General features: G+C 45.6%; 1 protein-coding gene across 1 annotated transcript in view; it reads right to left on the bottom strand.

Annotated features, from left to right (window-relative positions):
* The window catches only part of ERN1 (endoplasmic reticulum to nucleus signaling 1), a 94,971-nt gene that overhangs the window by 62,190 nt on the left and 19,091 nt on the right, over nucleotides 1-13,690 (bottom strand). The gene's annotated exons all lie outside the window — the stretch shown is intronic.

Genomic DNA, 13,690 nt, shown 5'->3' with positions numbered 1-13,690 from the left:
GCCTAGAGGCAGAGCAGCTCTCCCCTCTGCGGGGCCTGGCCCACTCCACTGGCAAGGGAGAAGCAACAGCAAGCTGTACTCTGCCTGCCGGGCTGTTCCCTGTGCAAAGCCGTAAGTCGGAGGAGGAAGAGCCTGCTTTTAATTCCACCTCTGGAACTAGGCATTTAGCATCACAGTAGGCCCAGCCAGGAAAACAGAATCCTCAAGGGTGGTGTCTGCTGCAACCACACATCCTCAGGTCACTGTCTGGGGAGGAGTTAGAGCTGTTTTAGCCCACGGGTCCTGGGAGTGACGATCCACATCTGGACCTGCTCCCACCTACAGGCCCTGGCCTGCAGCACAGTGAGACAGGGCTACCTCCCACAGAGGGGGCTGGGTGGCAGTGGCACATGCAGTGGTGCGTCATGCTAGGTGAGGCAGTCTGGAAACAGAACAGTGGAAAGGGTAGATGTGTGCAGACCTGAAGGCCAGGACAGGGAAATCCATACCGATCCCCCTCTATTCACCCATCAAATAATTACCACAGGGATGACTGTCTGATACAACAGAGCTTGGGAGCCACACAAGAACTATGCCGAATTCTCTGGGTAGCTGAGAGACTTCTGTGAAAATGAGTGTGTTTTCTGCCATGTGGAAAGAGCTGCAGAGGGGCTGGCGCTGTGGCGCAGCAGGTTAACATCCTGGCCTGAAGCACCGGCATCCCATATGGGCGCCAGTTCTAGTCCGGCTGCTGCACTTCTGATCCAGCTCTCTGCTATGGCCTGGGAAAGAAGCAGAAGATGGCCCAAGTCCTTGGGCCCCTGCACCCGCGTGGGAGACCCAGAGGAAGCTCCTGGCTCCTGGCTTCGGATCAGCGCAGCTCCAGCCGTTGTGGCCATCAGGGGAGACCTCTCTCTCTGTCTCTACCTCTCTCTGTAACTCTTTCAAATAAATAAAATAAATGAAAGAAAGAAAGAAAGAAAGAAAGAAAGAAAGAAAGAAAGAAAGAAAGAAAGAAAGAAAAAGAAAGAAAGAAAGAAAGAAAGAAAGAAAGAAAGAAAGAAAGAAAGAAAGAAAGAAAGAAAGAAAGAAAGAAAGAAAGAAAGAAAGAAAGAAAGAAAGAAAGAAAGAAAGAAAGAAAGAAAGAAAGAAAGAAAGAAAGAGAAAGAAAGAAAGAAAGAAAGAAAGAAAGAAAGAGAAAGAAAGAAAGAAAGAAAGAAAGAAAGAGAAAGAAAGAAAGAAAGAAAGAAAGAAAGAAAGAAAGAAAGAAAGAAAGAAAGAAAGAAAGAAAGAAAGAAAGAAAGGGAGAAGGCAGCCCGAGCAGAAATGGCTGAGAGACGGAGAGCGCCTGGCCGCACCTCTCCTGAGGCCCAGCCACGTTCTTCCCTGTGGCTCAGACACCACCCTTGCAACGCAGTCCCCTCTTCACTTAAACCTGCCACTGCCACTGAAACTGTCCACACCCCTACTACTCACAGCCCCACACTCACCCCCGTATACCAAACCTCTACAAACAGAAAAGATGAACACTGCAAAACTATCTCAATACTTTTCATTTTACTTTTCGAAATTTTCTACAGTATGATTATGTAATCGGCAATGAATTTTTCGTAAAATGTAAAGGAGATGCTCAAGTGAACAGGTAGAAGAGAAGCTGGAATTGAAAGGATCTCCTATGAATGCCCAAGTTTCAGAGGAAGCACTTTCAACCTGAGGATATTAGACAACTGGACCACCTGTGATCCTATTTTTAAAAATAAATAAAAATATTTATTTTATGTATTTGAAAGACAGGGTGTCTCACTCTCTCTCAGAGTGAGAGACAACAAGAGTGAGAGATATCCACCAAACAAGGGAGAAAATTTTATTTTTTCAGGTTTATTTTTCAAGATGTCTTCTCTCCCTCCCTTCGTCAGAGTGACAGAAAGAGGGAAAAGGAGCGGACAGAGGGAGATCAGTTTTCCATCTGCTAGTTCACTCCCCTGGCTCAGCCAGGTCTGGCCAGTCTGAAGCCAGGAGCCAGGAAATCCATCCTGGTCTCCCACATGGGTGGCAGGGGCTCAGGTACTTGAGACACTTCTGCTGCCTTCTCGGGCACATTAGCAAGGAGCTGGGTTGGAAGCAAAGCAGTTAGGACTTGAACAAGCACTCCAATATGGGATGCCGGCATGGTAAGCCATGGCTTAACCCACTGCAGCACAACACCAGCTCCAGGACAAAGACTTAAGACACAGGGGTATCCCGATCAGATCATATTCATCCAAGAATACAAGAATTTGCTGCTATTATTAAAGCCTGTGGTATAACTCTAATGAATGTCCCCCAAATCTATTTTATTACAACAGTAACATTTAAATGAGTCAATATTTACTAAAACATCAGTATTCCTTCACTGCTAGTTTAGAAACAAAAGCCACCTGCTTTGTCTGAGCATCTTGGAAACCACAGGAAGAGCAACTATCTATGAAACTAAGAAACTATGAAATCTATGAAACTAAGAGTTTTCTAAAAATCTTGCAAAGGTTTAGTTAGACATAGGGGTGGGGAACCTTTTTCTGCCAGGGACCAATGGGATGTTTATAATATCATTCTCATGCTAAACAAAATTATCAACTTAAAAATTAGCCTGCTCTGGGTTTGCTGAGTTCCGAGTCCTGCCTGCGGTTGCCTTGGCAGGGCCAGCCACAGCAAAAGATTTCGCAGCCCACGGCCCAGGGGCTGGATGTTCCCCATGCCTGCATTAGACAGAAGCTGAATTCTGCAACTGGGGGCCCTGAGGGCTAGTCACAATGTCGAATGATGGCGCTGGTCCTCTCACAACTGGTAAGTTTTCTTTTAAGGTTGTTGGTGTTTGAAAACAGAATGCCTGAGGAGCTCCTCTGAACTGTGTTATTCTCTTGTAAGGCAAGTAAATAGTACTAATTCTCTGGTCTTCGCTCCAGCATCTCTTAAAGCATGAGAAGGCTTGTCTTCAAACATGGCTGCTGTAACCAACGTGAAGTACATATGCTTCTAGATGCTTTTTGTGATATGAGCACAGCTGAGAACATCAAAACCACACTACTTCACGATAACAAATGGGCACATGACCTGTGCTCAGTCACTGCATTCCTCAGCTCGCCTTTCCCTAAGAGACGAAGAGAAACAGGCCCTACAGACACACGCGCTGGTTTCCAGAGTCTGAAACCAGAAAGGCAATGTTGATCCTGCGGATCTGCTTCGCGGTGACAATACAGAATCTGACTCATTGTTAAAACTACTGAAATACATACTCTTAGCTTTGATGGGGACTTCTAGGAAGTAATCTACAGAAACACTGTAGAGGGAGAGAATGATAGTGTCAGGTAATCTAGTTTAGCCTAACTAAACATCTGTTATGGAATTGGCTGGTTCCTGGGAACAGTCTTTGCCCACATAAACCCTCTCAAGTGAGGTGACCAGAGATTATCTTGGAAATGTTCAGCCTGAGGACCATGAAGCCTAGTAACTCAAAGCCGAGGATACAGGGGAAACAGCTGCTGATAAAACAGCATATTTCACTTAGTAAGATTCAGTGACAGAAAAGCCCTCACTTGGGGCCAGGTTGTGGCATAGAAGTAAAGCTACTGCCTATAGTGCCGGCAGCCCAAATGAGCACCAGTTAGAGTCCTGGCTGCTCTACTTCCAATCCAGCTCCCTGCTAATGTGCCTGGGAAAATAGCAGAAGATGGCCCAAGTACTTGGGCCCCTGTATTCACTTAGGAGACCCAGATGAAGCTCCTGGCTTCTGGCTTTGGCCTGGCCCAGCCTCAGCCGTTGCAATCACTTGGGGAGTGATTTTCAAATAAATACAACTTAAAAAAAAAAAAAAAAAAAAAAAAAAAAAAAGCGCCCTTACCCCTTACCACAGCCCTGCTCAGCCAGGACTTCAACAAGAGTCTCCCTTCCATGAGGATGAATGTAAGGCCAGGGCTAGTCTTTTTTTTTTTTTTTTTTTTTTTTTTTTTTAACAGGCAGAGTGGACAGTGAGAGAGAGAGAGAGAGAAAGGTCTTCCTTTTGCTGTTGGTTCACCCTCCAATGGCCTCCGCGGCTGGCGCACTGCAGCCAGCGCACTGCGCTGATCCGATGGCAGGAGCCAGGTGCTTCTCTTGGTCTCCCATAGGGTGCAGGGCCCAAGCACTTGGGCCATCCTCCACTGCACTCCTGGGCCATACAGAGAGCTGGCCTGGAAGAGGGGCAACTGGGACAGAATCCGGCACCCCGACCGGGACTAGAACCCGGTGTGCCGGTACCGCTAGGCGGAGGATTAGCCTATTGAGCCGCGGTGCCGGCCTAGGGCTAGATCTTGATGTTCATTGTTCTGATTATAAAGCAGTGTTTTGGGGGCTGGTTTGAGTCTCAGATGCTCCACTTCTGATCCAGCTCCCTGCTAATGTGCCTGGGGAAAGTAACAGAAGATGGCCCAAGTACTTGGACCCCCTGCACCCCTGTGAGAGACCCAGAAGAAGCTCCTGGCTCCTGGCTTTGGATCAGCCCAGCCCTGGTCACTGCAGCCATTTGGGGAGTGAACTAGCAGATGGAAGATCAATATATCTCTCTCTCTCTCTCTCTGTATTTCTGCGTTTCAAATAAATGAATAAATATTAAAAATAAAATAAAGCAGTGTTTCATAAAGTCCAATGGCCTCACCATTTCATAAAATATGCCACTCACTACATTCACTACAAAGACATTCACCAACTGCCAATGCAGAAATGATTAAAAGTAAGTCACCAACAATTTAATTATTCTCAACATTCAGAACTCAGCTAATCATTAGTTGTTCTTGCATTAATTAACTTATATTTCAGGTAAGAAAATAATCTTTTCTAAGACATCTTCTGAAACAATGGTTTAGGAAGTCTTAAGTGACAGGAATTACAGACACAAGGGGTGGGTAGGTGTTTAAACAGCACAAAACAAATGAAATTGCCTCCAACAAAAATCCATCTAAGTTTCTAAAAGCAATTGGGAACTAGTCAGGCAAGGAGCAGCTCACCAGTGGCTGGAGACCAGCCAGAAGACCCAGGGCTTGGTTTCACAGGCCACATCTGCGGGTGAAGTTGTGCCTTCTTTCCACTCGCCCTCAGGAACCCATGTCAGGGCAGCAGGAGGCACTCAGCCCTCTGAGACTCAGAACCGACAAAGCGGAATGCTCTTCCAGGGGGTCAGAAATACTTCATTTTCCAAAGAAATATAATTCGTAAACTTTAGACACTCATCTCAAGAACTGTTCGAATTAGCTGAACTAATAAAAAAGGGTCAGGAGTGAGGGTACCAAAGCTAGCAGAGATCGCTCGTCTCTAAGTCCCTGGGAAACAGGGCCACGCCCACAAACACCACATCCAGGTTACCAAAGTGACCTGCTCTTGATGAGGGCCATGACCTCTGCTCTGTTTACAACACCGGTGCATCCTACTCCTGCAAAGGTGCACACACACTCAGGAAGACCTACCACTGTGACCAAGACTGCATTCAGGTGACATGGAAACCAATCAAGTCCAACCCAACAGTCTATCTCTAAAAGTTAAATTCAAATGACAATGCTGTAATGTTATTTTTATGATAAGTAAAAAGTTAAAATAAAAATCTTTTCTAAGAATCTTCTCCCCTTCCTTTCTCTACCCCTAACAGAATACAGTATTTAATAATATTAAGGGGCCAGCACTGTGGCACAGTGGGTAAAGCCACCGCCTAAAGTGCCGGCATCCCATGTCCACTTCCGATCCAGCTCTCTGCTATGGCCTGGGAAAGCAGTAGAAGATGGTCCAGGTCCTTGGGCCCCTGAACCCGCGTGGAAAGACCCAGAAGAAGTTCCTGGCTCCTGGCTTCAGATCAGTGCAGCTCCAGCTGTTGCAGCCAATTGGGGAGTGAAGCAGTGGATGGAAGACCTTTCTCTCTTGTCTTTCCTTCTCTATGTAACTCTGACTTTCAAATAAATAAACAGATCTTAAAAAAATAATAATAATATTAAAACACAATAATCTGGTTAACAATTCCCTTTTAGGAACATCACACTGACTTCTAGAATTTGTTCAAAGGCTGGTTTGTTTTTTTGTGTGTGTGTGCATTTTTTTAATTAAACTATTCTTTTTTGTTTGAAAGATTTTATTTACAAGGTAGTGTTACAGATAGAGAGAGAGGAAAAAAAAAGGTCTTCCATCCACTGGTTCACTCCCCACATGGCTGCAACAGCCAGAGCTGGGCTGATCTGAAGCCAGGAGCCAGCAGCTTCTTCTGGGTCTCCCACGTGGGTGCAGGGGCCAAGCGCTTGGACATCTTCTACTGCTTTCCCAGGCCATAGCAGAGAGCTGGGCCCCTACACTCCAGCAGAAACACTGGAGGAAGCTCCTGGCTCCAGGCTTCAGATCGGCCCAGCTCCGACCATTGTGGCTATTTTGGGAATGAACCAGTGGATGGAAGATCTCTCTCTCTGCCTCTGCCTCTCTGTAACTCTGCCTTTCAAAGAAATAAATAAATCTTTAAAAAAAAAAAAAAAAAGGAGGAGGAGGGGGTGGGGGAGGTTTGAGACCTGGTTGCTCCACTTCTGATCCAGTTGTTGGGCCCCTGCACCCCCATGGAAACTCTGGAGGAAGCGCCTGGTTCCAGGATTTGGATTGGCCCAGCTCTGGCTGTTGTGGCCATTTGGGGAATGAACCAGTGGATGGAAGACCTCTCTCTCTCTCTCTCTCTCTCTCTCTGCCTTTGCCTCTCTGTAACTCTGCCTTTCAAAGAAATAAATAAATCTTAAAAAAAAAAATCTGTCTCTGTAACTCTTTCAAATAAGTAAATCTTAATAAAAAATTTCATGGAAATGTATTAAAAGATGACTTGGCACAAAAATATTTAAAGAAAAAATAAAGGTTAGTAAGAGGTACTACAGACAAACTGGATTTTTCTGTTTCCTAGAACTGGCTGAAAGCCACAAGAGAGATCAGCTGATCTTAGGAGACATCAGAAAGATGCTTTCTGGTATGTCTCAACCCCTACAGGGTTTCTCATCAAAAGAAAAAAAAAATCAACCAGTACAATAATGTCAATCCAGCAGGAAGTTCCTCAAACATAATATTCTATAGGGCTGGCACTGTGGCACAGCGGGCGAAGTTTCCACCTGTGGTACTGGCATCCCATATGGGCACCCAGTTCAAGTCCTGGCTGCTCCTCTTCCAATACAGCTCTCTTCTTATGGCCTGGAAGGGCAGTAGATGATGGTCCAAGTGCTTGGACCCCTGCACCCATGTGAGACCCGGAGAAGGTTCTTGGCTCCTGGCTTTGGACTGCCCCAGCTCTGACCGTTGCAGCCATTTGGGGAATGAACCAGCAGATATAAGATCTTTCTGTCTGTCTCTCCTTTTCTCTGTCTGTAACTCTACCTCTCAAATTAATAAATAAAAATTTAAAAAAGACTATGTGATTTAAAATATTTAAAAAACTAATATTCTTTAATAAAGACCCTTGGCAGGCATTAAATTTTATATATATATATATATTAAAAGATGTATTTATTTATTTGAAAGTCAGAGTTACACAGAGAGAGAAGGAGAGGGGGAGAGGGGGAGAGGGGGAGAGGGGGGAGAGAGAGAGAGAGAGAGAGAGCAAGCGAGCACACGCACGAGATCTGGTCTTCCATCCGATGGTTCACTCCCCAATTGGCCACAAAGGCAGGAGCTGCACCAATCTGAAGCCAGAAGCCAGGAACTTCTTCCGGGTCTCCCACACAGGTGCAGGGGCCCAAGCACTTGGGCCATCTTCCACTGCTTTCCCAGGCCATAGCAGAGAACCAGATCAGAAGTGGAACAGCCGGTACTAAAATTGGTGCCATATGGGATGCTGGCACTGCAGGCGGTGGCTTAACCCACTATGCCACAGTGCTGGCTCCTATATTTTTTAAAGATTTATTTATTTGAAAGTCAGAGTTACAAAAAGAGGAAGAGAGGGAGAGACAGAGAGATCTTCCTTCCAATGGTTCACTCCCTAGATGGCCAAAAAGGCCAAGGCTGAGCCAGGAGGAAGCAGGAGCCAGGAGCTTCCTCTGGGTCTCCCATGGGTGCAGGGGCCCAAGCACTTAGGTGCAGGGGTCCAAGAGCTTGGGCCATCTTCTGCTGTTTTCCTAGATATATCAGCAGGGAGTTGGATTGGAAATGGAGCAGCCGGGATTCAAACTGGCGCCCATATGAGATGCAGGCATCACAGGTGGCTGCTTTATCCACTATACCACAATGTTGGCCTTATTAAATTATGTTCTTTTTAAAATGTCATCTGTAGTCAGCTTATGAAGAGCCCTGGCAGCTATGCCACTCAAAAGTTGGATCCCCGGAAGTGGAACTGCCCTGGAGTCGAAGGATGCCCAGGTCAAGGCCACAGATCTTGCTAGCTCTAAGCTGAAAAGCCCTTCACTCGGCCCAGCTTCCAAAGTAACCACTGCTGTTGAGGGGACAGCCAAGTATGGTCAGTAACATTGTAGGCAGAACTATAAATTTTCTGTTAGAGATGTCACCTGTCTTTACCTGGCCAGCTCTCCTCCCAGGCCAGCTAGGTAATGGATGTCAACAGAGTGCCTTCCCCAAAGAGATTCACACCTCCCTTAAGATGTACCACATGTGAAGAGATAAGTCTGGGTCTCATAACTGACAAGGTCTTAAAGCCCACCTGATTATTATCAGGCCCCTTCTGTCAGTTTCTATTTGCCTCTCAACCAGAAAACTTATTCGTGGCTTAGACAGCAGCTCTCCTAGGTTCTCCAATAATGACTCTGTCCTTCGTTCTAGACCCTGTCTAGCCCACTTGGGGCCTCATTCCTTTAATCATAGCCTCTACTCTAACATCAGTGGCTCTACTCCCGACCCGTGTGTATTGATGGTCGGTTCTCTCCCCCACTTAACGTTGTAAGATTGTTCAGAATTTCTCTACAGACAAACCCCGCTACCCACAAAAGATGAGTGGCTTTTCTCCCAGTCTTGGTTGAGATCAACTTTAAACCACACCCATCAAACAATCTTCACAAGAGTCCAGAAACACCCCCACCCCTCATTTCCTCTCCTCTATGAAATCCTCCCGTTACCTGGTTAATGCCACTGTTAGGACCGTTGGTTGCTATTCTCACCCTATCTTTTATACTACCGTGTCTGTTTAAGTGTTTACAGGAGGTGATAATGGAACGAACCAAGGCCTTCACCAACCAGGCAATCAACTAAATGCTGCTAAAGGAATATACTCGGCTCCCCACCCAGGAGACAGCAGCTTGGGACGTCACCCCATGCCAGCAGAGAGTACCTCGTCGCCCCATGTCAACAGGAGTAGCTATAAAGAAAGATCATCATCCCTCTACCCCTCCTGGACTTTTGGGACTAATGAAATCCTACACAACTCCTGCTTTATCAAAACAAAAGGGGGGAATGTTAGTAAAATGGCACAGTCTTATCTATGGTGCTATCTACACCCTGACACCATCCTAGGCTCTAGCTCCCACCGCCATTGCTGGAAGCCAGGTGACCACATGGCCCAACCACCAGTGTCAGCTCCACTCCCCCACACCCCCCCATCCCTAATGGGATTCACTGCTCCTACTTCCCTGCCCTCCCCTGGCAAAGTTTTAAGAGGACCTGTTCCTGAACATATGGCTCTCTTTCTCTCCATCTCTCTGTCTGTTTCTATCAATCTCTCTCTCTCTCTTGATCTCTCTCTTACGCTCTTCTTCTTCCTCTTTTCCTTCTTCGACCCTACCCTCCTGTCTGTCAGGTTTCCCCCAATAAAACATACCCCTTAAAAAAAAGTCATCTGTGTCTACAAGTCATCTCTTTGTAATCATATTATGTACTCACCCACATATGTACATTATGTATTTGAAAGGCAGAGTTACAGAGAGGCAGAGGAAGAGAGAGAGAGAGGTCTTCCATCTGCTGGTTCACTCCCCAGGTGGCCACAACAACCAGAGCTACGCCAATCCAAAGCCAGAGCCAGGAGCTTCTTCCGGGCCTCCCACCCAGGTGCAGGAGCCCAAGGACTTGGGCCATCTTTCACTGCTTTCCCAGGCCATAATAGAAAGCTGGATGGGAAGAGGAGCAGCTGGGACTTGAACCGGTGCCCATATGGGATGCTGGCACTACAGACAGTGGCTTTACCTGCTATACCACAGCGCCAGCCCCAGAACTGTTATTCTAATGGCATTTGATCACATGGTAGCAATCTGTGCCCAATGAGGACAGAGAACCTCAAAGACTCACCAAACCAACATAATACTAAACCAGTGCACAGAAGCACAGGCCCATCATACAAAGTCTCTCAGGGGCAAAGCAAGCCCACACGAATAAAGCCTTGAAGTATTTAATTCCTCCTCCTCTTCTTTTTTGAAAGGCAGAGGAGAGATAGAGTGAGGCCTTTCATCCCCTTGGTTCGTTCCCCAAATGCCTGTAACAGCCACGGGCTGGGCCAGGCTGAAGCCAAGAGCCCAGACAGAACTCAGAGTCTTCTACGTGGGGTGGGGGCAAAGACCCAAGTCCTTGAGAAATCACTGGCTACCTCCCAGGATGCATGAGTAGGAAATTGGATGAGGCAAAACTGGAACTCAAATTCAAGCACTCAGATACGGGATGTAGCTCTCCCAGGCAGTGTCTAACCTTCAACTGCCTGTTCCCATTTGAAGGTATCTTATGGAAAGACCTGATTAGACAGATACCAAAAAAAAAAAAAAAAAAAAAAAAAAAAAAAAAGGATTTTTATTCTATTCAAATCCTGCTCTCCAAACTCCATCTCATCTATACACACAATCACACATCAAAATACTCATTTCCAAATGTGCAGGCCTGTAAACAGTCATTGCTTTTAGTCTTTGGTCTATTGAATTAGAATAAAGAACAGAATTAAAACACTGGCAATAGGAAGGGGCTTTTCTTGCTTAATTGGGTTTATATTTTAAAGATTTCAGTCTACTTCTAAATCATTCCAAATTCTGTTCTACCTTGTTTACCTGTGTGTAGGTCAGCAATAATCCATCAACCATACAGTTCCTTCTAACCAGTCTACTGGCTGTTGTTTCCTGATATTAAGTCAATAAAAGTAACCATGACATTTGTTTTGGATGGGAGTCAAGTATCTTTTTGGGATACAGTAAAGGGCAAGGCCTAACTGAACAGTACCATGTGGTTTCTAAACTAAGCTGAGAGAGTTAAACTAGTATTTGTGGCAATTCTGGGGTGTGGTGTAATTAACCACCAACCAAGACAGTTACAATTCTTCAGTTTAGGCTACTCTTCTTTTATGGATCTGATAAAAGGTACTTCCTAAATCTACTTTATTCTTGAGTGAAAAGTTATGTTATTTTCACACTAAGTGGAATCTAATTCCCCCCAAACTGGTTCTGGGGCCTCAGGCTAAGTGTCTAAATTCAGTCTACTGCAGTTCTGTTTGTCTTCATGATCCTCTGCCACCACAGGAGGAAGAAATACATCTGGGAATGAAAGCTGCTACGTGAAACCCTTTACCATGCCCAGTGAAGAAGAGAAGCCCTTGTTTGTGGGGTGGTATCAAGTTCCTAAGCTCCCTGAGGATGCTCGGGGAGCTAGGCCAAGTCCTATATCTATATCTATAGATATGAAAACTAAAAACCAAGGTTATACAATCATGTAGTAGCTGAGTTTTATTTATTTATTGACTTATTCATTTTATTTTGTTTGAAAGACAGAGTTGCCAAGAGAAAGGAAGACACAAAAAGAGAGAAAGAGATCTTCCATCTGCTGGTTCACTCCCCAAATGGATATAATGGCCCAAGCTGGGCCAGGCTGAAGCCAGAAGGCTGAACTCCTTCCAGGTCTCCCACATGGGTGGCAGGGGTCCAAATACTTTGGCCATCTTGCGCTGCCTTTATAGGCATATTAGCAGGGAGCTGGATTAGAATCGAAGCAGCTGGAACTCAAACCACATGGTATGCCAGCGTCACAGGCAGTGGCATAACCCACTGCACCACAAAGCCAGCTAGTAGTTGAGTTTTAGAATGTAGGTATTGCCACTATATGTTGTTATCGTCACTGAAGCAAAATAACCACTTAGAGCTAGTCATAATTGAGAAACCTACCAGGCTCACTTACGAACATCCTAAAGAAAGGTCCGACTTAGACTGTAAATGCATAAGGACACTGGCAGAATTACGAAAACCCTAATTCCATTCATTTGAAATCGCACATTAACACAGGCATGGTTAAACCTATTATCAGTAAGTCCTTATGTGGAATTCCTAAGAGGGGAAAAGACTCAATAAGATACCAAATGTTTTAATCCTGAAAATAGCAATTAATCTGAAGCAGTCCACTTTTCTCTTTACACTTGTTTAGAGTTTCTCTGAGAAACGGAGGAGGTGTAGAAAGAGTGGAAAGGGAAGTGGGTGGGGTGGCGAGGCACAGTGGGTTAAGTCACTGCTGAGACCCTGAATCCATATCAAAGCACTGGTTGCTCTGCTTCCGATCTAGCTCCCTGCTAATGTGCTTGAAAAGGCAGCGGAAGGTGGCCTAAGTACTTAGGCCCTTGCCACCCACACAGCAGACCCAGATGGAGTTCCTGGTTCCTGGCTTCAGCCCAGCTCCAGCCATTGCAGCCATCTGGCAAGTGAACGAGCAGGTGGAAGATCTCTCTGTCTTTTCCTCTCTCTGTATGTGTCACTCTGTCTTTCAAATAAATAAAATAATCAGAAATGATATAATACAAAGCTTTTTTTAAAAAAAGCAAAGGGATCAAGTAGAAAGTGGATAAGTGCACTAGTTAAATTAAAATTATCTACAAACAACTGTATTTATGACATAATTGCCACCTACACTTGCCAGATGTTGCCAAGCTTTATGATAAAAGTTAAACACCATGAAACAATATGTCTGGTTGGGAAGTCAGACTAACTTCCTAGCCTAGCCAGAACCCCTGTGGTTTAAAGTACATTGGAAGATAACCTACTTCCCCAGTGGCCCAGTCCACCCCTCCTCCTCTCTCCAATTAGTTGGGTAGTAAGTTAAGGCCATGTGGCTCCACATAACACAGATCAAACAGGAGATACTGTTTGCAGCTTCTGGGATATGTAATTTTCAAGATGAAAAGGGCCAAAAAGATCACTTTCCCCAACCCTCTCATTTCACAGGAGAGAAAAGCAAGGCCCAGAGAGGTGAAGTGACTTGCCCAAAGCATCACAAATAGTTAACCACAGACACAGGGCTGGAACGAAAGTCTCCTCCTCCCAGCCTGGTTCTTTGCCCAGGACACCACACTATAATTTCACTGCTTTAAATCACGGTTCTCTGAGAGTCATAAGCTTAAATAATTTTAGGCCTGACACTCCCCTTTGAGTCCCTCTGCAGGTAGATGAAGATCAGCACGCTGTTCTGATTTGAGGGTTGGCTCTTCTGGATGAGACCCAAATGTAATTTGCAAAGTACCTACAGATACCCAATATACCAAATGGCCTTGTGAATTACATGGGCAAGTATTTGGTGCAATGGTTAAAATGCCACTTGAGGGGCCTGCGCAGTGGTGTAGCAGGTAGCATCCCGTATGGGTGCTGGTTCTAGTCCCAGCTGTTCCACTTCTGATCCAACACTGCTATGGGCCAAGTCCTTGGGCCCCTGTACCCCTGTAGGAGACCTGGAAGAAGCTACTGGCTCCTGGATTTGGATTGGCACAGCTCCGGCCGTTGCGGCCATCTAGGGAGTGAATCGG

Source organism: Oryctolagus cuniculus, chromosome 17 (assembly GCF_964237555.1).
Source record: "Oryctolagus cuniculus chromosome 17, mOryCun1.1, whole genome shotgun sequence".
Taxonomy (NCBI): Eukaryota; Metazoa; Chordata; class Mammalia; order Lagomorpha; family Leporidae; genus Oryctolagus; species Oryctolagus cuniculus.
This window is presented reverse-complemented; position numbering and strand designations above follow the sequence as displayed.